We start from the raw sequence: 25,221 nt of genomic DNA, 5'->3' as shown, positions 1-25,221 counted from the left end.
GTACTTATATACATGGAACCTTTAGAGAGTTCTGAGCAATTCTGGTTATACTCAATGATCTGATGCTGAGAGTTGCTTTTAGAAAATTTAAGAATTTCTTCCCATAGATTACCAAAACAATGAATTTATGTGTATGTAGAAAGTGAGTATTATTCTTCTCTTAATTTTAACAAGGTTTTCGCATGTTGCACATATGTACTGCATTTTTAAAATACTCCTTAACAAATGAAAAAAAAAAGAGGAAAAAATAAATAAATAAAAATACTCCTTAAAAAGCATCAGCATTTCATTTTCCTAACCTTTTGTTTTTCCTGTTACCTTTGTTTTGGAGCAAACTATAATTGCAAAAATCAGCAGAGGGTCTAGCCAAGCCGCGTATCACTCACATAAGTCAGCTGTCCTTCCAGTTTTGAGTATAAAGTCTAAATTAAGTAAACACGGCTGCCGAGCATGGGGTGTGGCCAAACATCTTGAACTCATTTCTCTGACGGCAAAGGACACTGGAAATGGTAAATCCACATTCCCCACACAGATGCAGAAACAAATGCCACTAGGGAATACCTCTCCTGATCCCTTTCCATCAACTCTCTTCCAACACTAGCATTCAGGCTGGAAGGGCCTAAGAGTGTCCTCTGGTCACAGGACAGACTGAGGTTCTAATGTCTCCTTAGTATTTTCTGTAGCATGAAATGTTGAAACATAACCACTACTAATAATAGCATAATAGTTTTCCCTAATAAATTTCAACAAAAGATTATAAGGTTCGCAATTAATTTCAATAGCAGGGTTTTATCATTGTAATATAATTTGATCAGCAAACCTCTAGCTGGCCAGAAACCCAGGAGGGTTCTTTTATCCTGGATAGCTATGCTTTTTCTTCTAACTGTCCTGCTTTAAAAAAAAAAAAAAAAAAAAAAAAAAAAAAAGCCATTCTCATGCCTTCTTAAAGTGGACACATAAAATATCATTTAAACTCTTCTTAACATACATGGCTCATTGTGAGCATCAGTTACTATACTATGCTACAAAACAGAGTCCTGAAGACCCAATAAAATACATAAACTTTCACTAAATGCTTAAAGCAAACACATTCAACTTAAAACCCCAAGTTTGGAATACTTGTATCTCTTACATTTTATTTTACTTTCTTTTTAATTTTTTTTGTTTGTTTCTTTCATTACTATTTCTTCATACTGTTGCTTGACAAAAGAACTTTAATTATCCTTTTACAGTAGTTTATGACTCTCTTCCAATTTGCTTTTAGAACTTCTATAAACAACAGCAGAGTCCTAAAAAAGGGTCTGCAATCACCTTCAACAATCAGACTGACTGAACCGCAGCTCATGGGCTTATGACATCTCTCTTGGTTTACCTTTTGTAATTCTGCATTCCAGATTGTTGTGGTACTATTCTAACACCCACCAGCTACAGAGCACATGTTACTGTTTAGCTGATCTCATTTTCTACTCAATACTTTCCGGTACACTTAGAACAAGTCAAAGGCTTTGGCCAGGTCTAACCCCAAATACCAGCCCTGCTTGTTCACCTAGCTGGGGTTTCCTGCCCTGCCTGCCCAGTACAACTGTAGATTTGCAAATATACTTCGACTCCCAGGGAAACAGAATGAAGAACAGCCTGTCATAGGCTGTCTGATGGGTGGCACGGAGGGCAGAAAAAAATCTGAAAGACACCTGGGAACTCACAGAGAGCAGGAAGTAAGAGACAAGTTAAAAGTTATCCAGTTGTCACCCAGCTTTCTTAATGTTATCTTTGATCAAGGCGGTCCTGCAATCTGCCAGGACTTCTTCACACTAAATGCATCTTCTTCTTGCCTGTACCTTTCACACACTAAGTGACTCCATGGCTTACTTGGCAAGAGCCCAAGGGCAGCACACACTTCTCCACACCAATGAGGATGGCTGCCACTAAAACGCAATGGGTGGAGACAGCTCAATAATAGTGCCAGTTGAGCACATCTTGATTCACTGCCACAAAGCACATGGTAGTAGTTGCTATTGGCCCTCAAAGCACACACACACACACACACACACTAGGATGCTAAGAGCAAAAAAACTCTCCAAAACACCCTTAGCCTTAAGTGGCTAGACTTTGTCACCAAATTAACAAATCTGTCCAGCAACCCTTGACTGAGACACTAAGGGGTGTGACAGGAAGACTTTGTGTTAACAATTCTAGATTCTGTGGGGTATCTTAAAGGGTAGGGAGGGAAAAGAATGCTAAGTATCACCACATACACCCTCCTCTCCTGCCTGCAGAAATCTCAGTGGGACAGCTGTCTGCCTACTTTGCAAAAAAAAAAAAAAAAAAAGGAAAAAACCTCCACTATTTTAATGCAAGGATGGAAAAGGCCACCAACCTCTACAGGTCTTCTCAGCTTTAAAGAGCAGAGGTCCAGCAACTCCATCAGTACCCAAGGTCTGCTCTTCAATTCCATAGAGCACCCAGCCTCAGAGCAAAACTGACCCCTGGTGGGACAGGCACTCTTCCACTTCAGCTGCTCACCCAGAAGCATGAAGAAAAGCTAAAACCTGGGCCTTCACCTGAATTCAGAATTTTCTGCTTTGAGTTAGGAACCTAGGGGCCCTGCAGGGGAGATTCAAATCTCCTGCAGGGACCAAGATGGGTGAGATTGCCCACTAAAAGTTCAGACAAGCAATGACTGGCTCAAAGAGACAGTCTCAGATCAACACCAATCCAAAGCCAATACCATGCTGTGCTCAACAGGATACATATGATCTTTGCCCTGTGCTCTCACATTCAAGTCATTCAAATGATTCCTCCTTGTAGCACATTCCCTGTTCCCAGCATGAGTGTGGGGCAAGCGCGCGTGCACACACACACACACACACACAATTACATAAAGACATCATAAACAACAGTAGCACCTAACTTCTGCAGTTGGGGGAGGACCAGGATATAGTGGGGGATTGGTTGGGCATAGGGTCTGATCATCAGTTGGGCTTACATAATCACACAAATATGGCTGGAGAACACTTCCCTGGAGATCAGTTCAGCAGATGCATCAGTCTCACTACCCCCCTCCCAGAACCAGAGGCAAGCCAGGGTTAACATGGAAGCACCCCATGTAGCTGGAGGGGGCAGGGATCTGGCTGCTGCAATAGCAATGTCAAAGGCTGCCAGAAACTTCAGGGTCCAAAACAGAGGGCCAAGGTGCTGCTCACTGGCACCTGTTCCTTCAGACCCTCTTCCTGCAATCACTGTCCCCAAAGTTCAAGGACAGGCCAAGCCACAGAAGTGCTGACTTGCAATGTAAACCAAACCAGTTGCTTGAAGGAAACCAGGCCCTGACCCCCAAGTTCCTTTACGCCACCATTTCTGTCCAAGCTATGGGGCACAGGCTCTCTGCCACACTTGGGAGTCTTCGGACAGCCTGGACACCCCATTAGGAGCCAGCCAATTCAGCACCATTCCCGTTTCCATTTTAAACGATGGTAAATGTGGGGCATAAGTTGGAGGAGGGCCCCCCACTTTGCTAGTGGGAAGGCAAGAATCCCCACCAGAATAGGAGCATGTGCTTAGTTGGGAGTTCTGTGTTTGGGACAGAGGAGTGATTTTTTCTTTAGGAACATTTCAGAGGGGCAGGATTAAGGGGGAAGGGAAGGCTCTTCCCTCTGTCTAGGCACCCAGCTTCATAGGAACCTCACTCTCAAACAGAGGATAGAGTCCTGAACAATCCCGAAGCACAGCCACAACAGCAGGGGGGAAAGGGCAATGCCTTTGACGACAGCTAAGGTTCTGGTAGCTCAGAGCCGAGTACCCGGCACAGCACGCCGGCCTCAGGCGAGCCAGCGCTGGCGCAAGCTCAGGAGCGCGGCGCACACAGGGTTACAGCCCAGCCGCCGCGGCTGCCGGTGATTGACGCGCGGGGGTCACTTGAGGCTCCCGCAGCTCCCCCAGCACAGGCAAGCGGCGCGCTCAGCCCACCGGGGCATCACGGCCGCCCACCCAGCCGGCCCCTGCCCTTGGCCTCCCGACACCTGGCGTAAGAAAGGAAGCGACAAAATGGAATCGGCAGCTCAGCTCGTTATTGCACTTTTCCGTGGCGGCCGCAGGCAAAAACACAATCCGTAAAATAAAGCACAAGGAATCCATCCGCCGAATAAAAACCCAGAGTCCCCTACCTTCGGCCTTGGGATGGCAAACTGGTCCTGTGTTCTCTGACCCACGGATCCAGCCCCTTCTTCATGAATTATTCCGGCCAGTCGGGATATTGTGCATTTTTTTCATGAACACCTGTTTCAAGTAAGGGGTAAAGACCTTATTGAAAGAATTGTCCTTAAAAAACAGCCTGTGCCTGCGTATGTCCATCCAGGCATGCATGCGTGTTTGTATACACACGTATGCACACGGAAGATCCATGTACATTGGAGCACCAAACTAGGCAGTGGGATAATGGGAGAGTCGGCTGGTTGTGAGCATGCTCGCGCCGGGAACAGATCCACCCTCTGTTATTCCTCTGAATAAATATAAATCACCATCAGAAACCCAAACAGAAGCATCCCTCTTGAATTCCTGCTGCTGAAAAACACGGAATAAATTCAGCCTGCAGACACAGAATCTAATCAGCAGCTGTTTTCTGAATCCAGAGCCAACCCATGCCTGGCTTGTCTTTTCCACTAGGAGTCCAGGCCTTTTTTGAAAGGGGTTTTAACCTTTTAAAGATACAGTACACCAATTATCACTTCTGAATAGCCATCATTTGGAGTGCAGGAAGCCAGTTCCATGCCTACAACCACACAGGGCAGGGTGGCAAGCAATGACAATGATTTTATTTATTGGTGCCCTTTAAAAAGTACATTGCCTGTGTTTCACATACATGCATGCATACAAAAGGCATATATATGGAGAGAGAAAATATGTAAATGTAAGGCATAAGACTAGGCATACATATTCATTGCCTGATGAGCTTCTCAGTGATGAACTGGCATATTATGGAAACACTATGATCCTTCACTTCGGAACACACATGTTCTCTTGGTCAGATGATCAGGGAACTCTTGTCAGCACAGGTGCCATCCTGCACCAGCCGCTTACTGCTAATCAAGAGCCAGGATGCCTGCAATAGTGGCTGAAGGAGGTGGGGACCTATGTGGCTCCAGAGTTCACCACAGGGCACTGCTTGCCAGCCCTGCAGTTTCCGGGTCCATGTCCTCAACTCAAAGCATAATTCTGACTCTGTTTCTCAACTCTAACATGATCTAGGACCAGGTTGTGTTCCAAGTCATAATTTTTTTCCCACCAGAATCGGGAATCAAAACTACCACCTAAATCATAGTGTGTCAAAAATTGAGATTTGCCCTTCCTCAAGATTTCAATTAGCTTTTGTTACTTTGTTTTTATTTTTACTCTTTTTTAAAGAGTAGGATTGAGCATGGAGGTAGAAAAAAAAAGGTAGAGAGATAAACCACCTCCAGTCTAAATTAAACAACAACAACAAACAAACAATCAAAAAACCTCACCAAGTACTTTAGCCACCCAGATGGTGTTTATTCTAGTTTTTCTTTGGCTTTTAAAGAGGTAGCACTGAGAAGAAGCAAAACTTCTAACCTTACTCATGTTTGAAAGGAAAACAATGCCTTTTTCAGTTGGGTTTTTTGTTTCCACACACATTCCTGCATCGAATCCTGGCCCCCTGCAAGCCCCACAACTTCAGAATGGAGCGGCCCTACTCTCCCCTGGTTCTTGCCCATTAGCCACAGGGGCCACCAGGCTCACCTCCGTGGTGGTATTCCTACAGTCACTCCAGGACAGGTCCCTCCAGCTCTAGCACCAGCGCCTACTCTCTCCCTTGCCCAGTTCTGTCAGGCACACTACTGACATCAGTGTGTTGTCACTCTCACCTGGTCGCAGGCACTGTCTGTCTGCTCTGTCCTCCCCGACACACACACACACACACACACACACACACACACACGCTCTCCCATCCCTCCCCCCACTTCCAGGGCTCTTTAGCAGAAAAATTATCATATTTCATGTGTCATCGCCCTAGCTAGCTGGGCCTGTCACCGATTGGCTGGGCACTGGCAGCCGGAAATGTCACCAGCCACACAGCATGGAGCTGGCTCTCCCTCAGTCACCACAGACCTGAGCCCAGGAGGCTCAGTGACAAGGCACAGACCTACCACAGGGAGCCTGTCACTCTCTCTCAGCCTCGCCATCACCCAGAACTGGGGGAGGGAACAGCCAGGGGAGGAGGTGGGAGGGCACCCGCAGTGAGGGAGGGAGCTGTGTGTGGAGAAGAAACCAAAGATGTCTCCATTCGGATTGAAAGACCTGGAGACAGTGTTCCTGACAAAAACATTCTCTCTTCACATAAAGTAGACAAATGAGGACATTTATCCCTCCATAAATGATTACATCTGGAAAAAAAAAGAAGAAGAAAAGAAAAATCGGGAAGGCTGGGTGTAAACAAGATCTCTACTCGTGGGAGTTCATCTGCTGGGCTTATTCCCCACCTAACAGCACGTGTCCCTGGTGGAGAACCACAGTATCGCCAGGCTGGCAGGCAGTCCAGAAAGTGATTCTGGTCCATCCGGTTACCTTTACAGAGAATAGCAATTAACCCTCCAGGAAAGGAGGCGTCTCAACCTGGCTCTGCAATGCATTATAAAGCCCACAACTTTTCAAGAAGCAAATGGTCTTTGTGATCACAGGAGTCACTTGCATTTGCCACCTGTGAGTCTTCTGCTGGTTTAATGAGACTGAGCACTTAAAGGTCCCTTCATTCTCTTCTCCTGACTAAACTACATGCTATGTCTCTGGCCCTTTGTGTAAAAGTTATTTCTCAAATCTTTCATTATATTTAGGGTCTAAAAGAATCTTCCCAGAGAGTCAACTCTGCCATCCCTGTGATGTTTCAGTCCCCTAGCCTAGTTCTACAGTGTGGCTTTTGGTTTGGGGAATGATAAATTGGGCTCCTGTGCTTATCCCTTTTCCTTCCGACCCCCCAAACCACTTTCATGACCAAAACATTAGTAGCCATGCTGGGACACAAAGAAAAATGCCTTCAAGAAATCAGATATTTTAGCAGGATGCAGTGGTGCACACCTGTAATCCCAGCAGCTCAAGAGGATGAGACAGGAGGATCGAGGTTCAAAGCCAGCCTCAGCAACTTAGCAAGGCACTAAACTTAGCAAGACCTATCTCAAAATAAAAATCAATCAATAAAAAGACCTTATCTCAAAATAAAAAGCAATAAATAAAAAGAAAGTAGATCTTTGGAGGAATGAGGGGAAGATCCAAAGTTGACAGGGCAAGGGTGAGGAAAGGCTGCTTCACGGTGATAAACTCATGGTTCTGCATGGGCCCCTGAAGAAGTAAGTACTTGGGTTTCCAAGTTCAGAGAATCCAGACTGGACAAGGGTCATGGGCATCGATGCAGGAGTATATTAAGGACATCAAGAACAAGGACAGTTAGCTCCACACAGAGTAATTGTACACAGAAGTTATTTCACAGCTTCTTTGGAAAGTGGGAGGTTTGTTACTAATATAAAAAGGAGCCAGAGATTGAATAGGAGCAGGACACCAGCTCTTTTGGCAACACGATTAAACACACATGCTTGTGCGTACATACACACACACACACACACACACACACACACACACACCACAAGATAAAGAAACTGAAATAAGCAGAAGAAAACAAGATGTTACAGAGAAGGGCTGGGGTTGTGATTAGCAGTAGATTACCCGCCTAGCATATGTGAGGCCCTGGGTTCAATCCTTAGCACCACATAAAAATAAATAAATAAATAAAGGTATTATGTCCAACTACTATATATATATGTATATATGTGTGAATATATATGAATACATATAAAATATATGTATATATGTAAATAAAATCTTATTAAAAAAAGATGTAACAGAGAGATCCAGAACTTCCAATATTACTCCAACACGAGTTCCAGATGGAGACAACACCATCAATGAGGAGAAGAGCAATGACCAAGGAAGCAAGAGAAGACCATTCCCTTGAGCTAAAGAAAGAACTCGGGGCTCGGATCATATCCTGTCTGGGCAGCAGGATCACTGAACAAATACACACTTCTTGATGCAGTCTGCTACCCCAAGAACAAAGACAAACAACCACAAGCTTCCTCATAGGGGAGAACAATCCGGCTGCTTAAAAGGAAATTAAACAGACTGACCTCCTACTTCTCGTCTGCAACACTCTGCTCAGAGACACCGACAGAGTTTTTATAGAATTCCAAGGGAATGTTATTTGAACTCAAGAGTTCAACTGCTGCCTGACTCTAATTTCCCTCTTACGTGATGACAAAATAAAGGTATGTTTGAAGACACAGAAATTACATCCCTCAAATACCCCTTATTAAAAAAGAAAAAAAAATTTTTTTAGAGTAAAGATCTCTTCAAAGCAAGAATAATGAATTCAAGAAAAGAGAAGATCTGTTATATAAGAAAATGTAATGAAGAATAAAACCAACAAAATATAAGACTAAGCATAATAATTGTTAATGAGGTTGTAAACATTGTTAGAAATTTTGAAAAATCAGATTTAAAAGATTTAAACACATAGTGTTCCCACAGTCTGCAGTTTCACTTGCTTCATTTCAGTTACCCATGGTCAAGAAGAAAAAGGTAAGTATAGTGAAATGACATAGACAGACCATATCTGCATAATGTTAATTACAGTGTCTTGTTATAATTATTCTATTTTATTATTATTGCTATTAACCTCTTCCTGTGCCTAATTTTTAAAGGATAGATAGATAGATAGATAGATATAGATATAGATAGATATATATAGATATATATATCTCATATATAGGATCCAGTACCATCTGTGGTTTCAGGAATTCTCTGGAAAGGGTCTTAGCACACCCCTGTGGATAAGAAACTATTATTGTATAATCTCTATCTATCTCTCAGATATAAATGTCTGAAATTAAACTTCCATATTATTTTTTAAAAATTAGAAAATCTCAGTTGAGACAAGTAAGTGAAATCTGTCTATAGAAAGTGTCTGACAACAGGGCTGGGGATGTGGCTCAAGTGGTAGCGCGCTCACCTGGCATGCATGCGGCCCGGGTTCGATCCTCAGCACCACATACAAACAAAAGATGTTGTGTCCGCCGAAAAACTAAAATAAATAAATAAATAAATATTAAAATTCTCTCTCTCTCTTTAAAAAAAAAAAAAAGAAAGTGTCTGACAACAGAGTTTGTGAATGGTAAGTCATTAAAAGACAGAGAAATAAGATGAGAGGATCATCCTGGCAGGAGATGATTCTATTCTATTCTATTCTTCCCAAGACCCACATTTAAAGTGATAAGGAATTTTAAGTTGAAATACTCAATGAGAAGAAAATAGTAGAAGAACCATTGATCAGGAAAATTGAAAAAGAATAGAGGGGGACTTAATATATCAGCTAGAAATATATACTTTAATGCTATAGTAAATAGTACAGCATTGCTCGTGGCAGAGATCTACATCTAAGCATAGATCTGAAAGAACAGAATGAAGTCAAGAAGCAATTTGGCTCTAGTTTCCTATGGGAAGGTCAGGTATAAAAACAGTTTTAAATCAGGGAAGGAAAGAATATATTATGTAATAAATAGTATCACACTGCAGCTATATATTTGAAAATCATTCTTTTACCTTTCCTACCTTATTTAAAATTTGTTCTATTTTCAGAAAAAAAAAATATTCTAAAGAATAGATAGGTATTTTGATTGATCAGTAAGTCATAGACTGGTATGAACTTTTTTCCCGCCAATTACAAAAAGAAAAATGTGGTCTGTCAGATGATGTCAAAATATCATTGTGGTATGCTAAATAATGGCTCCCAAAGACATTTACTTCCTAATCCCAGGAAGCTGAATGTTGCCTTATATAGCAAAAGAAATTACTGAATTAATGATCTTGAGATGGAGAGATTACTCCACATTATCTGGGAGGACCCTGAATGTAATCATCAGTATCCCTTATAAGAGAAAGGAAGAGAGAACAACAGAGGCTGAGATCGGAGCGATGCAGCCACAAAACAAGAAATGCTAGAAGCTACCAGGAGCTGGAAGAAGCAATGAACAGATTCTACCCTGGGTCCTCTGGAGGAAGGCCAGCCCTGCCAACACCTGGATCTCAGCCCATTTTCTGGACTCCAGAACTATAAGCAAATAAATATGTTGTTTTCAGCCACCAAGTGCGTGGTATTTGTTACAGAAGCCACAGGAAACTCAGAAAACCATCACTATGAGAAGCACAGTACTTCCTAGGGATTATAGTTATTATTATTATCATTCTCATTATAGTTATTATTATTATTATTATCAGCAGCAATACTTATGCATGCTTAGCACTGCAGGATTATTTATATGTCTCATTTAATTCACATATGAGGAAGCGGCAGACAGTTGGGGTTGTTATGGCTCTGCCCCTTAGCAGCAAGTGTCCTTGTGTAAGTAACCTTCTAATGCTGCTCTTTCTCACCTGTAAAGTAGAGGTAAGAATGGCACTACCTATAGGGGCTGTTGAGGATCCAGTGAGGCTGTCTATGTCAAGTGCCTGGTGATAGGGCTCATACATGCTAAGTAATAATGAGAAAGTCCTCACGCAGCATTGCAATCTGTCTCCCAGAGCTTTCTCACTAATTCTCATTCTTCCCTTTGGATACGTACAGAACAAGGGTCTCTCCTAACTTCCTGAACGTCCTTCAAATACCTGAAGACGATGATCATGTCATCACAGTTCAAGCTTCTCTAGGCTAAAATGGTCATTGTCCTTAGGAGTTCATCTGGAGTCCCTTCCCATCCTGGTCACCTCCTCTGAACACATTCTGTGCATCTTAAGATGTGACCCCAGACTTGTCATCATGTTTATTCTAGAGTAGAGTTCCCCAAACTATAGCCTGTGGTACAACCTCATTTTTTGCAGCCACATGCAAAGCATGGATTTGACATTTTTTGAAGATTTATAGAAAAAGGGGCACAGAAAATATTTTGTGACAGAAACCATAAAGTCTAAAAATGTTTACTATTTTACCCTTCTCAGAAAAAGTTTGCCAACTCCTGTTCTAGAAGGTACTCTACTTCTTCTATCAGAACAATATAAAGTGCTTAAGACTTTTTGGCAACCAAATTCCGCTACTGTACATTCTGAACTTAACTCTAAGGCTACTGATTGTTCCATCTTTATCCATTCTCCCCTCCCTTTTCAATTATTAATAAACTTCTTAGCTAGGAACATGGCCGCTGAGCTAAAGATGACATTTCCCAGCCTCCTCTACAGGAGGGCATGACCAGGAGAGAAGGCTCCAGCCTTGAGCCTGGGGTGTAGGGAGATATGAAATGTGTCATTTCCCTGTCTTGCTCTTGAAGGATCCCGTTCTCCCCTTCCTTTTCCCTGTCCTACTGGCTGGATGGGAGACCTGAGGGCCATGTGGGAGAAGGGTGGAAGAGTAATAAGAAAGAAGACTCCTGGGTCTCTGGTGCTGCCATTTCACTTTGTGCTCCTTATTCTTAAAGGGAAACAAACTTTTAATTTATGTATCCACTGTTCTTTCTGGTCTTTGTGACAGCAAGTGAATCTGTGCCCCAGGCAATATGACCATCACTTTCAACTCCCAAGTATTTTTCAAATTGCTAATACCAAACTGCACACTACCATGGCCTGTACTCACACAGCTAATTTGTTGAACCCCTTGACAGGACTTTACATTGAGCTCTACCACACTTCTTCATATTGTTAGAATATGAAGCCCATTATTTTGCCCTGACATCTGGGACCTAATTCTATCACCCAAACTAGGTTTTATCCTTTCTAATTTTATATCATCCTTCAAAATGTACTTTAGTCGTAGCACTCAAACTACACAGAGTGCTTGTCAAAACATCTGAGCAAAATTAACAATAATGCAGTGGAAAAGGCTGTGGTATCCATTTGTAGAGAAAGGAAATAACAGATCAAACCAAGGTCTAAATGGAGAAGGTGGGGGAGGGGAAGGAGAGCCTTTGCTATGTTCCAGTCACTTTATTGGAAACTTCCCCCACTGTTAGCTCATTTATCAAATATTTTCCCATGTATTAATTTATTTCATAAGCAGTCATTTTAAATTTTAAAATATTGACTAGAAATGCCAACTTTGCAGGGGAGAGAAAACCATCATCTGTAAACACAGATGAAAACACAGCCCGTGCAAATCTCTCTTTGCCTAAGTCTGCCTATACCCAGCCTCTCTTTGGACTCCTGAAGAAGGCGTTCCCAGCATTCCTTGTAAGGCTTGGAGTTAAAGGTGGATGTATTCCAAGAGTATAACTCAAGAATCAAAAGCATCCCTGTAGACTACTGATCAGTGTTTTCAGAAACATCTAGCTGGTCCCTGGTGTGACAGGGTGAGAAGTAATGCCTGTTGCCCTCTGCAGAGCTGTGTGGCAGAAGGCGAGGAGTAGTGTCAGACTCAGTGGGTCCAAGCCCTGCAGGACCTGAGCCGATCACTTATCCTTTGCTGCATGGTTTTCGTTTTCTGTAAAACAGGCATGTGTTATCCTTCCCACAACCCTCTAAGATGGATCCCCTCCCTCCATATTTTGCAGATGATGAATATAAGACTTATGTTCCTTGTCCAAGGACAAACCAATCAGGTCACGACAGCATGAGGATTCAATCCTAGGCCCATCTGATTCCCAATCTCTTGTTCTTTCCTATTCCAGGGCAGAGAAAGAAAATATGACAATTAAGGTATAAGGTCTCAAATCATGCCAAAAAGGATGACCTTCCCAGGAGAAGTAAGGTCAGATGACTTCATGGGATGCTCAAGATGAAGTCCAAATGGACTCAAAGGTTGTTTTCTTCTGGCTTCCTTAGAGGTCCTCTTGCATTGGTTAGGGTGGGACATACTTTAGGATAGTGTTTAAAACAGACCTAGTGTAAGTCCCATTCCCCTCTTACATTCAGCCTGTTTGGTGGCCTTATCAGGTAGTTTCTAATACAGTAAAATCAGCCAAGACAAATACGCATCACCCTTTTTGCTTCTGTTTATCTAAAATTATAATAGTATGTGAATAAAGTCACACACACACACACACACACACACACACACACACACTTCTGTACCTTTCTTCTATTCCCTGTGTGCCTAAGACATGAGGAGGCACATCAGGGGCCTCAACCCTGAATGGCAGGTGTCACCAGGAGGCACAGCAACTCTCCAAAAAGAGTGTTTTCTGATTAAAAAAAAAAAAAATCCTGGACCCTTTTAGAATTGGTGCCTTAAGTGGAATAGTCATGAATTTATGAACAAACAAAAAAGGAATATGAAGAGACATTTAAAAAACTATGTAAGCTAAAATATTTGCATCCTGTGGATGCTATTTGAGATTGCATCTCAAAACCCCTGAGGAGCTTTGGGAAAAGTATAGATGCTTCCAAGTTTCTCCAGGAATGTCTTGGCATACATGAATCACTGAAGCTCCGTGGGCATTCTGACAAGCCTACTAAAGAACCAGTGCTGGTGTCAGCTTCAGAAAGCCAGAGTCACATAAAATTTTAGCAGTTCCAGACCCAATCTGAATAAATGTGATATAGAAATATTCCAGCAGATGACGGCTTCTAAGGCATCAATGGATTCAATCTACTCAAGCATAACTTGAATAAAATTGGCTAAACTCAGAACAAGAAAAGGAGTCAAAGGGCTCAGGGACTTTGAAGTATACCAGGAAGTTGGAGTCAGCTAACAACTCCTGGAGTCTGAGCCTGCTTTTCCTCTCAGGTGAGGATGTGGTCATGTTGTGTTGAGTTTGGGCTCAAGAATCAGGAAAGTCTTATGCTGGGGAATAAAATCCCTCTAAGGAAGCCTGAAACCAGTGACTGGAACAGTTCCTGTAGTGCTGGGAGTCTCCAGAGCAAGAACAATGAAGCACAAAAGAGCTTCTCAGGTCTGGTGAGGCACCCCTTTGGACAGCTGGTGACATGGCAGCCATGCGTCCCTAATGGAAACTCTCGGAAGCCACCTTCTCCTGCACTGACACAGCCACCTGTCTCAGTAGAATGTTGGTCCCCATTTCTTGCCTAAGTAGTCTCTGTGTGTGTGTGTTGAAATGGGTGGGGTTCCACCAAAAACTGCTGCAAAGACAGACCTGGGAAAGGTACAGTGGTAAATACCAGGCCACAAATCCCAAAATGAATCTAAAGAACTAGAGGATCAAGATGACAAATCTTGGTCAGACTGAAAAACAGCTATAACTCTAAAAGATTGTCAATAAACACCACAAGTCAGATGATCCTGGAGATTAATGATCCTGGACATTATCAGAGGTCAAAACTTCACAGGCCTTCAGGGGCCAAGAGAATAATAAACGTGTGTGAAGCAGCTTGGATAAGCAAAGGAGAAGTGGAGTGATAATGTTTCTCTGTGTGTTATTTTAAAAAAAAAGAAAAAAAGTTGAAAGCCATGTTGGCTAAGAACAGTTGGAATCAGATGATAGACAGCCAGCTTGCACCTGCTTCCCAATGACCACTGTCAGAAAAAGAGAAAAATACATCCCTCTCTTAGAAGAATAAAGAAAATAAGCTTTTAAATTTTTGCTTTTTTTTTAAAGCAGTTTTTAAGAACACACCCCAAAACAGGATGTCTTCAAATGAGTTGGGTCAGATGATCCCATGACAGTAGATCTCAAACTACAGTTCAAAGGGCACAGCGGATCACATAAGTATCCAGGTAGTGTGCAAGATGCTCTTCTACAAGTCCTGTTTACAGCCTAAGGGTTTCCATACTACTCCCCTGTGGCATGCACAGAGGATTCTTTGCTTCTTTCTTTCAGGGCTATTTCATCAAAAGCTCTCTGTACTTTGAGAATGTTTATTTTGAGATAATTTTAAACTTCAGAAGAGTTGTAAAGATTGTACATAGAGTCCCCATTTGCCCCTTTCTCAGCTTTCCCTGTCGTGAACATCTATCTATACAACTATAGTACAATGATCAAACTAAGAAAATGATCCTGTACAATACTGTTAACTAAACTACAGATTTTTCTCTAATGTTACCAGTTTTATCACTAATGGCTTTTTTCATTCCAGGATTCCATGCATTTAGTTTTCATTTCTCCTTGAAATCTATTCTATGTCTATTCTTAGTCTTTATCTTTTATGACCTTGACACTTTTGAACAGTACTGATCAGGTGTTTTGTAGACTGTCCCTCAATTTGGGTTTGTCTAATATTTTCTCATGATTAAATGTGGGTTATGGGTTTAGGACGAGAACAGTAGGGAAGTGATGTGTTCTTCTAGCACATCACCATGTCACAGTGTGCCAATGAATCTTATTACAGGGTGAGGTGGTATTGCTAAGTTTCCCATTATACGGTGACTATTTTTTGTCTCTGCAATTAATAAATATTTGGGAATCTCAAATACCTTGAGATTATACCAATGTCTTATTTCTCAACCTTTCACCACTAATGCATCAGGTGACCTGTCTGCAGCAATTAGTCTGCAGTGTTCTAATAGAGATTTTCCCTATATTTTTCCTCTATATTTATCAAATAGAATTCTTCTATAAGGAATAATTGTCTTTTCTCCTCATCAAATAACCAATTTCTTCAGCCTTGATTTTATCAATAGAGACTCTGTATATTTACCTTATTGAGTTGTTCAATTACCCTTATTTAATTTTTGGCTCAAATTTTTATGATTTTGGCCACTGAGAGCTCTTCCGAGTTGGCTCCTGCATTTGACATATTCCCATTTTTGTTGTTTAGCACTTTCATGATTTCTGGTAAAACAAGATGCCCTAGGTTCATCTTGTATTTTCAATATCCAATTCTGTAGTGTGTTTTTTGGGTTTTAGCATTCATGTCTTATATATTATATTGTTAAATTTACACCTAAGTACTTAATTGATGGGTATTATTGTAAGTCTATTGTCCTTTCAAAGTTCAAATGTCCAATTCTAGTGTATGGAAATATGATTCACTTGTATCCTGCAACCCTTTTAAACTTTGTGTTTTTCTACATAGACAATCAAGTTACATGTGAATAGATGTTGGTATTATTTCTTCCTTTCTAGTTTTATGCCTTTAAATACTTTACTTTCAGTATGATGTTGAATAGGAATCTTGAGAGAGAACATCTGCAGTATTCCTGATACAAAGGATAAAGTATTTAGTTTTTTACTATTAAGTGTACATTATTTATCTGTGGGTGTTTGCAGATACCCTTTATAAGATCAAGGGAGTTCCTTTCTATTCCTAGTTTGATGAAAGTTTCGATCTTGAATGTGTGTTGAATTTTTCAAGTGCTTTTCTAAATCTGTTAAAATAATAATATGGTTTTTCTTTCTTCATTCCGTAAATATGTGAAATATTGATTTGTTTTCTAGTTTTGAACCATCCTTTCATTCCAAGGATGAATCCCACTTAATTGTGATATATTACATCACACACACACACACACACACACACACACACACACCCCACTAAATTTTATTTACTGTATTTTACTGAGGATATTTGCATGTATGATCCTGAGTGACATTGTATTGTGATTCTCTTTACTTACAATCTTTTTACATGATTTTAGTATTGGGAAATGCTGATTTCATAAAATAGGTTGGAAAGAATTCCTTCTCTTTTATTTCTTGAAGATTGTATAGAATTAGTATTCCTGAAATATCTGGTAGAATTTATCACTAAAACAATTTAGTCCATGAATTTAGTTTTGGGGGAAGTTTTTGTTGTTTTTGTTGTTAACTTTAAATTCAATCCCCAGGACATAAAAGACTATTCAGGATATCTGTTTCTTCTTGATTGAGTTTTAGTATTTGTATTCTTCAAGGAATTGGTTCATTTCATCTAAGTTTTCAAATTTATAGGCATTCAGTTGTTTGTAATGGTAATTTGTGTCTTCTCTCTTTTTCTTGGTTAGTCTGGCTAGATGTTAATTTTGTTGATTTTTTCAAAGAATCAACTTTTGATTTGGTTGATATTTCTGAACTGCTTTTTTGTTTCCAACTCATTGAATTTTTGCTCTTATCTTTATTACGTACTTTCTTCTTCTTCCTTTAGTTCTTTTAGTTTAAAAATTTTTAAAAATTTATTCTAATTATACATGATAGCAGAATGCATTTCAATTCATTGTACACAAATGGAGCATAACTTTCCATTTCTCTGGTTGTACACAATGAAGTGCACCACATGTGCAGTCATACATGTACCTGGGGTTATGATTCCACCATCTTTCCTACCCCCATGCTCTCTCCTCTTCCCTCCCTCCCCTTTGCCCAATTGAAGTTCCTCCAACCTCCCTACAACCCCCCTCCCCCATTATGGGTCAGCATCCACTTATCAGAGAGAACATTCAGTCTTTGGTTTGGGGGGATTGGCTTATTTTGCTTAGCATGATATTCTCCAACTCCATCCATTTACCTGCAAATGCCATAATTTTATTCTCTTTTAATGCTGAGTAATATTCCATTGTGTATATATACTACAGTTTCTTTCCATTCATCTGTTGAAGGGCATCTAGGTTGGTTCCACAGTTTAGCTATTGTGAATTGAGCTGCTATGAACATTGATGTAGCTGTGTCACCATAGTATCCTGATTTTAAGTCCTTTGGGTATAGACTGAGGAGTGAAATAGCTAGGTCAAATGGTGGTTCCATTTCAAGTTTTCTAAGGAATCTCCATAGTGCTTTCATAGTGGTTTATCTAGCATTTTTAAGGGTGGATGCCTATATTACTGACTGAAAGCCTTTATTTCTAAGTTAAGCATTTGACATGATAAATTTCTTTTTATTTTTTTTAATTTTAGTTATTGACAGATACAATACCTTTATTTTATTTATTCTTATGTGAATTTTTGCTCTTATCTTCATTATATACTTTCTTTTTTATTGGTTGTTCAAAACATTACATAGCTCTTGACATATCATATTTCATACTTTAGATTCAAGTGGGTTATGAACTCCCATTTTTACCCCATATACAGATTGCAGAATCACTTAGGTTACACATCCACATTTTTACATAATGCCATATTAGTAACTATTGTATTCTGCTACCTTTCCTATCCTCTACTATCCCCCCCTCCCCTCCCCTCCCATCTTCTCTTTCTATCCCATCTGCTGTAATTTAATTCTCTCCCTTGTTTTTTTTCCCTTTCCCCTCACAACCTCTTAAATGTAATTTTGTATAACAATGAGGGTCTCCTTCCATTTTCATGCAATTTCCCTTTTCTCTCCTTTTCCCTCCCACCTCATGTCTCTGTTTAATGTTAATCTTTTCCTCTTGCTCTTCCTCCCTGCTGTGTTCTTAGTTGCTCTCATTATATCAAAGAAGACATTTGGCATTTGTTTTTTAGGGATTGGCTAGCTTCACTTAGCATAATCTGCTCCAATGCCATCCATTTCCCTGCAAATTCCATGATTTTGTCATTTTTTAGTGCTGCGTAATACTCCATTGTGTATAAATGCCACATTTTTTTTATCCATTCATCTATTGAAGGGCATCTGGGTTGGTTCCACAGTCTAGCTACTGTGAATTGTGCTGCTATGAACATCGATGTGGCAGTATCTCTATAGTACGCTCTTTTAAGGTCTTCAGGGAATAGTCCGAGAAGGGCAATAGCTGGGTCAAATGGTGGTTCCATTCCCAGCTTTCCCAGGAATCTCCATACTGCTTTCCAAATTGGCCGCACCAATTTGCAGTCTCACCAGCAATGTACAAGAGTACCCCTTTCCCCACATCCTCGCCAGCACTTGTTGTTTGACTTCATAATGGCTGCTAATCTTACTGGAGTGAGATGGTATCTTAGGGTGGTTTTGATTTGCATTTCTCTGACTGCTAGAGATGGTGAGCATTTTTTCATGTACTTGTTGATTGATTGTATGTCCTCCTCTGAGAAGTGTCTGTTCAGGTCTTTGGCCCATTTGTTGATTGGGTTATTTGTTTTCTTATTGTTTAATTTTTTGAGTTCTTTGTATACTCTGGATACTAGGGCTCTGTCTGAAGAGTGAGGAGTAAAGATTTGTTCCTAGGATGTAGGCTCCCTATTTACCTCTCTTATTTTTTTCTCTTGCTGAGAAAAAACTTTTTAGTTTGAGTAAGTCCCATTTGTTGATTCTAGTTATTAACTCTTGTGCTATGGGCATACTATTAAGGAACTTGGAGCCTGAGCCCACAATATGTAGATTGGAGCCAACTTTTTCTTCTATCAGGCGCAGAGTCTCTGATTTGATATCAAGCTCTTTGATCCATTTTGAGTTAACTTTTGTGCATGGCGAGAGAAAGGGATTCAGTTTCATTTTGTTGCATATGGATTTCCAGTTTTCCCAGCACCATTTGTTGAAGATGCTATCCTTCCTCCATTGCATGCTTTTAGCCCCTTTATCAAATATAAGAAAGTTGTAATTTTGTGGATTGGTCTCTGTATCCTCTATTCTGTACCATTGTTCCACCCGCCTATTTTGGTACCAGTACCATGCTGTTTTTGTTACTATAGTTTGAAGTCTGGTATCGCTATACCGCCTGATTCACACTTCCTGCTTAGAATTGCTTTTGCTATTCTGGGTCTTTTATTTTTCCATATGAATTTCATGATTGCTTTATCTATTTCTACAAGAAATGCCGTTGGGATTTTGATTGGCATTGCATTGAACCTATAGAGAACTTTTGGTAATATCGCCATTTTGATGATGTTAATTCTTCCTATCCATGAACAGGGTATATTTTTCCATCTTCTAAGGTCTTCTTCTATTTCTCTCTTTAGGGTTCTGTAGTTTTCATTAAATAAATCTTTTATATATACTTTCTTCTTCCTTTAGTTTTAGTATTCACACCATGGCTGGTGAAGAATAAAACAACTCTAGAGGATTTCTGCCCCATTTAAGCCAACTTCAGAATTTTGCATACATGTCACTACTTAGTGAGAAATGTGATAGGTAACTAATTACTCAAAATAAGGCCAGTGACAAAAATACAACACTATGTTTTACTATATTTTATACTTTCCCCAAAGGTAATGGCCACTAGCCATTAATTACTTCATATATTATTAATAAAAATAGTATTATATTAATAATACTAATAATAATATATTATATTATAATATTAATAATATATAATAAAATATGATTATATTTAATATGATATATAATTATAATAAAATGATAATATATAATTAGCAACAATGATAAAATAATCACCATTTAGTGATCACTTATTACAAGCCAGAGACTGTATGTAGCTAATTACAAACATTTCCTCATTTCATCCTCTTCACAATCCAATGAGAGAACTCAAATTTAGAGGGATTAGTGCACAAGAATAAATATTGGCTTAGAATTCAACACCAAGTCATATTCCAAAGTCCTTACATATAGCTTCTCAGCAAGACTGATCTAGAATGGTGTTAAGACTTCACATGGCCCATTGATTATTTTCGCTTGTCATTTACAATGCTGGAAAAGGTTCAATCTTGCTATGTTTGTAAAATATTCTCTTCTTCCCTAGAATACTATATTATTATGCTATCATCATAATTTATTTAGTCTTTCTGAAATTTTATAAACACATATGTATCTTTATTTTTAAGATCTATAAATATTTAGGTATCTACCATATATTTCTTAATTTTTTTTTTGTACTTGGGATTAAACCCAGAGGTGCTTAGCCATTGCTGAGCCACATCCCCAGCACTGCCCACCCTCTTTAATATTTATTTAGAGACCAAGTCTTGCTGAGTTGCTTAAGGCCTCCCTAAGTTGCTAAAATTTACCTTGAACTCACAATCTTCCTGCCTCAGCCTTGAGCCACTGGGATTACAGATGTGCACCACCATGCCCAGCAGTAGCTACCATTCCTAATGCAAGTATAACATGACACAGTAAAGTTATTCAGGTTATCTGGAATATAGTGACAGTATAGAAATGAGTTTAAAAGACAATAATGTGAGACAAGCGTGTTGGCGCATGCCTGTAATCCCAGCAGCTTGGGAGGCTAAGGTGAGAGGATGGTGAGTTCAAAGCCAGCCTCAGCAACAGCGAGGCCTGAGCAACTCAGTGAGACCCTGTCTCTAAATAAAATACAAATTAGGGCTGGGGATGTGGTTCGGTGGTCAAGCGCCTCTGAGTTCAATTCCTAGTTACCCACCTCCAAAAAAAAGACAATAATGTGAACAGATATTATTAAATCTTCAGCTAGGAAAAGCAAGCTGGACTCGAGCATATTTACCTAACCTAAAAAAATCTTTTAAAGCATGCTAAAATATTAGGTAGTAAAGGTAATTACAAGTAATGGCAATCACCAGCAAAGAAAAGAGGAGGAGTGCTACAACAGTAGGCAGAAGTGGTCGACCTGGGAAAATTCAGTTTAAAGATAAATGTAAATTCCCTCTGTTACCACAAGATGGAGGACCACCCTAGGTGACCCTGCCAGAGTCTCTGAATTACGGCACGTACACACACACACACATACACACACACACACACACAATAAAATAAAATAAATTTTAAAAAACAGTGCTTCTCAATCCTTTACAAATCAAGATGCACCTAGAAAATGAATCTGTTCAGATGACACAGGAGGAAGAGCTGATCCAGGACTTCCATCACTCCAATCCCCTCACCTGGCCTCTCTAGAGGTAGAGTGGAAGGATCAGGTTTCCACAACCTGTAATCCATTCACAACATACCCGTGAGCTTCTGTCCACCAAGTAGAAAGCTCTGCAACTGCTCTGTCAACAAGTACTTCAATTATGTTTGTATCCTCCTCTTAAGAAGTTGAGAAAATATACAACTGGGTAAAGTTTTCATTTAAAGTGGCTAAATGTTAAAACATTTTGATATTTAAAGAGCCAAGCTCAAATTAGAAAGATTGACTCTTGGAATGCCTCATTCCCTCAAGGTGCAGAAATATAAGGTGTGATTACCCTTTCACTAGGCTTTGAGGCACTCTATCAAATCATTCTCTCATCTTCGTCATATTCAATCTCAATTAACTTTATCAGTACCCATCGTAATCATCATTGCTCTAAGGCTGGGATGCTCTCCAGGGGAAATGGGTTCTGCTGATAATTACACTGTAACAATGGGTATAAGCCAGGACTATTCTAAGCAAACCAGTTCTAACTGGCTTTCTAGCACCTGCAGCTGAATTCTAACTGATATGATGTATATGTAGAATTATACCTCACATTTCAGATACTACTCTTTCCATGGAACAACTGATCATGTTTGATCACCCTAGTATTACATCATTTCCCCATATGGAAGAACAACAACAACAAAAGTTTATCTTCCTCATGATAAGCAAAAATATAATAGTTACATGCTAGTAGAAAGAAACTGAAATACATAAAATGAAATAAAAGTGCTCCCTTTATAGCACCTAGAATTATACTTCTAATAGGTAATATCCATTAAAAATCAGCCTTGGGTCTTCTTCCAGATGGGAGGAACAGAATCTCCCAACAACTACTACTCAAGGTCATATAATTGGAAATAAAAGTCTACCCCATACACGGAGTTCAGCTGAGGCCCACCCACCCCTGCACTCCTGCGGTATAACATGTGATATCAGTCTAAGCCACTGGGTGAGCCACTTTCATCCTGGTCACAGTGTTGGTTCCAGGTGGCCACATGCCTTTTTCAGTACCAATGACATACAAAGAAGCTTTTGCTCAGACTTCAATTTGACAATCCAACTCATGCTCACATGTATTAAAATGGAAAGAACCCAAGGCCTTGACTTGCACAATCCAAAATGATAGCCTCTAGCTACTGAGCACTTGAAACGTTATTAGTACAAACTGAGATGTGTTGATAGGCATCAAAAACACCCTGGATTTCAAAGACTGTGAAAAGGGGATGTGAAATATCTCACTAATATTTTTTTATATTGATTACCTGTTGAAGACATGCATATAGCTCACATTGTATCTCTAAAGGACAGTGCTGGTCTAAAACATTTGAACCCCTGATAAAGCCAGGCCTGTTGGTAGCCCTGCCGCGGACTTTTCATGTATGTAAACTAATAAGTACTTATTTTATTTAATCAAGTTCTAACTGGCTTTCTAGCGCCTGCAGCTGAGTTCTAACTGATATGATGTGTATGTAGAATTATACCTTACATTCCAGATACTACTCTTTTCATGGAACAACTGATCATGGGCATTTTCCATGTCAGTACCCTAATAGCAGTGTGAGAAGATATGCACAAAATCCTTCACACGAGGAGAAATCAGCCATTGTTTTCCTGTTAATACCACTGTGCATGCCCAGGATGTGGTCCCTGCTTTCTTTCAAGACCCCCTGGCCAACACTCTCCTAACACCTGCATATCTATTACCTTCTGCCCATCACACTCTGTCTTCCCTTTTCTTTTCTATTTTGTGGCTGGGGATTGAACCCAGAGTCTTCATGTGCTAGGCACTATCACTATAACGGATCTACATCTCCAATATCCCCTTTTTAAATTTTGAGACAGGGTCTCAATAAGTTGTCCATGATGGTGTCAAACTTGTGATCCTCCTGCCTCAGCCTCCTGAGGAGTTGGGATTCCAGGTGTTTGCCACCACACCTGCCTTCTTCTCTCTCTTTTCACTTGCCTGACTCACATTAATCACTCAAGTGACCATTTAAATGCCACTTTCTCACAGCTGAGTTCCTTGACCACTTGACTTAAAGTAGGTCACCCCTATTTTGACACTCATAGTACCTCATCTTCTCCATTTGGCATGGAAGAAAATATGTTTTGATTTCTTTTGGTCGCTGTTTAATATCCACCTTCTCCTTCCCACTATACAATACTCTACATTAGTGCAGGACTGATGTATTACAGTTCACCCGTTTGCTCCCAGCACCTGGAACAGTGCCTAGCACAAAGTATATGCTCAATAAACACCCCAAGTGCCATCAGTCAATGCTAAAATGTTCAGGAGGAGGAGGAAGGACAGGGGAAGGCAAAGTGATGGTGGTAAAAGAACTCAGATAATTAATTCAGTGAAATCAAACTACTGATGAGTTGACTGACTCTGTCCAGCAGAACCACAAAGAAAATAAGGATGAGAACTGGAAAATGAACAGCAGTTTGGACATGGGAGAACTGAATGGTCAATGAATACCTAGTTCTTCCTCCAGGTATACAAGTAAGTACTCAGAGAAGCAAATGGTGAAACCCATAGTTCAAAAGGATCCCTAAACTTCACATGATACACCTAAGGTTGAGTGACCACCTGGTTTCTCAGACTCATTCTTTTTATTTATTTTTATTTTTTATTTTTTGATAATGGGGATTGAACTCAGGGGCAATCAATCACATTCCCAGCCCTACTTTATATTTTATTTAGAGATAGTGACTGAGTTGCTTGGTGCCTCACTTTTGCTGAGACTAACTTTGAACTTGCAATCCTCCTGCCTCAGCCTCCCAAGCCGCTGAGATTACAGGCATGTGCCACTGAGCCCAGCTCAGGCTCATTCTTATAACCTGAATGCAAGAACATGGGAGAGCTCGGGTCCACTCCAAGGGTTCTCATCCAACTCTGTCCAAGGGCAAGATCATGGTCTTTTACTTGTGCATTGTGGGACTAGATGATACACTTCCCTGGTCATATCCAAGCCAGTCTTTCTGGGCTCCACAAAATATCTAGAATTTCCTCTATTTTACTGTCCATACTCTCATTCTCACATGGGATATTTACCATTACCTGCTTGCAATTCTTGAAAAACTTTATACCTTGGAAGGAGAAGGAAAGTTTTTATTTTTTTTACTGAAACCCTTAGCATTGATATATTATAGTCTCTTAATTATTCCTCTGGAGGTGAGCCCCTCTTTAAATAAGAATGTCTCATTTTAAGGTGATACGTACTTTTAATGCATTAATTTTATCATGGAAAATATGACTGGTTCAAAAGAATTTATGTCACACAGGCTATTATACAAAGTAAAATAGAAAAATGAAATTCTTGAACCAAGCACTCAATTTAAGGTCTAGAATGTTATCTTGAAGTCCTCTGTGTGGCCCTCCCTGTGTTCATTTCATTTTTAAAGAATGCAAAATACTTTATTAGTGATCTCCAGGAACCTGGGCTCAGAAAGGCCAGAAGCTTAGAAATTCACAGCATGGTGCTGTCCATCATGCAGGTGCTGACAAGCCTTTGGGAGAGCCTCCCTCTCAGAGGAGGAAGGAAACACTGTACCCTTTTCTCTCATCTCTTGTAGCCCTCC

At 40.2% G+C, this 25,221-nt stretch overlaps 1 protein-coding gene across 1 annotated transcript in view; it reads right to left on the bottom strand.

Annotated features, from left to right (window-relative positions):
* The window catches only part of HIVEP3 (HIVEP zinc finger 3), a 464,171-nt gene that overhangs the window by 352,797 nt on the left and 86,153 nt on the right, over positions 1–25,221 (bottom strand). Inside the window, exon 2 of the mRNA XM_081305082.1 lies at positions 4,164–4,275. The gene's annotated coding sequence lies outside the window, so the exon portion shown is untranslated. The remainder of the gene's footprint in view (positions 1–4,163; positions 4,276–25,221) is intronic.

The sequence above is a fragment of the Spermophilus citellus genome, assembly GCF_964194105.1.
Source record: "Spermophilus citellus genome assembly, chromosome: 9".
NCBI lineage: Eukaryota > Metazoa > Chordata > Mammalia > Rodentia > Sciuridae > Spermophilus > Spermophilus citellus.
Note: the sequence above shows the minus strand (reverse complement) of the source record. Positions and strands in the feature narration are given on the sequence as shown.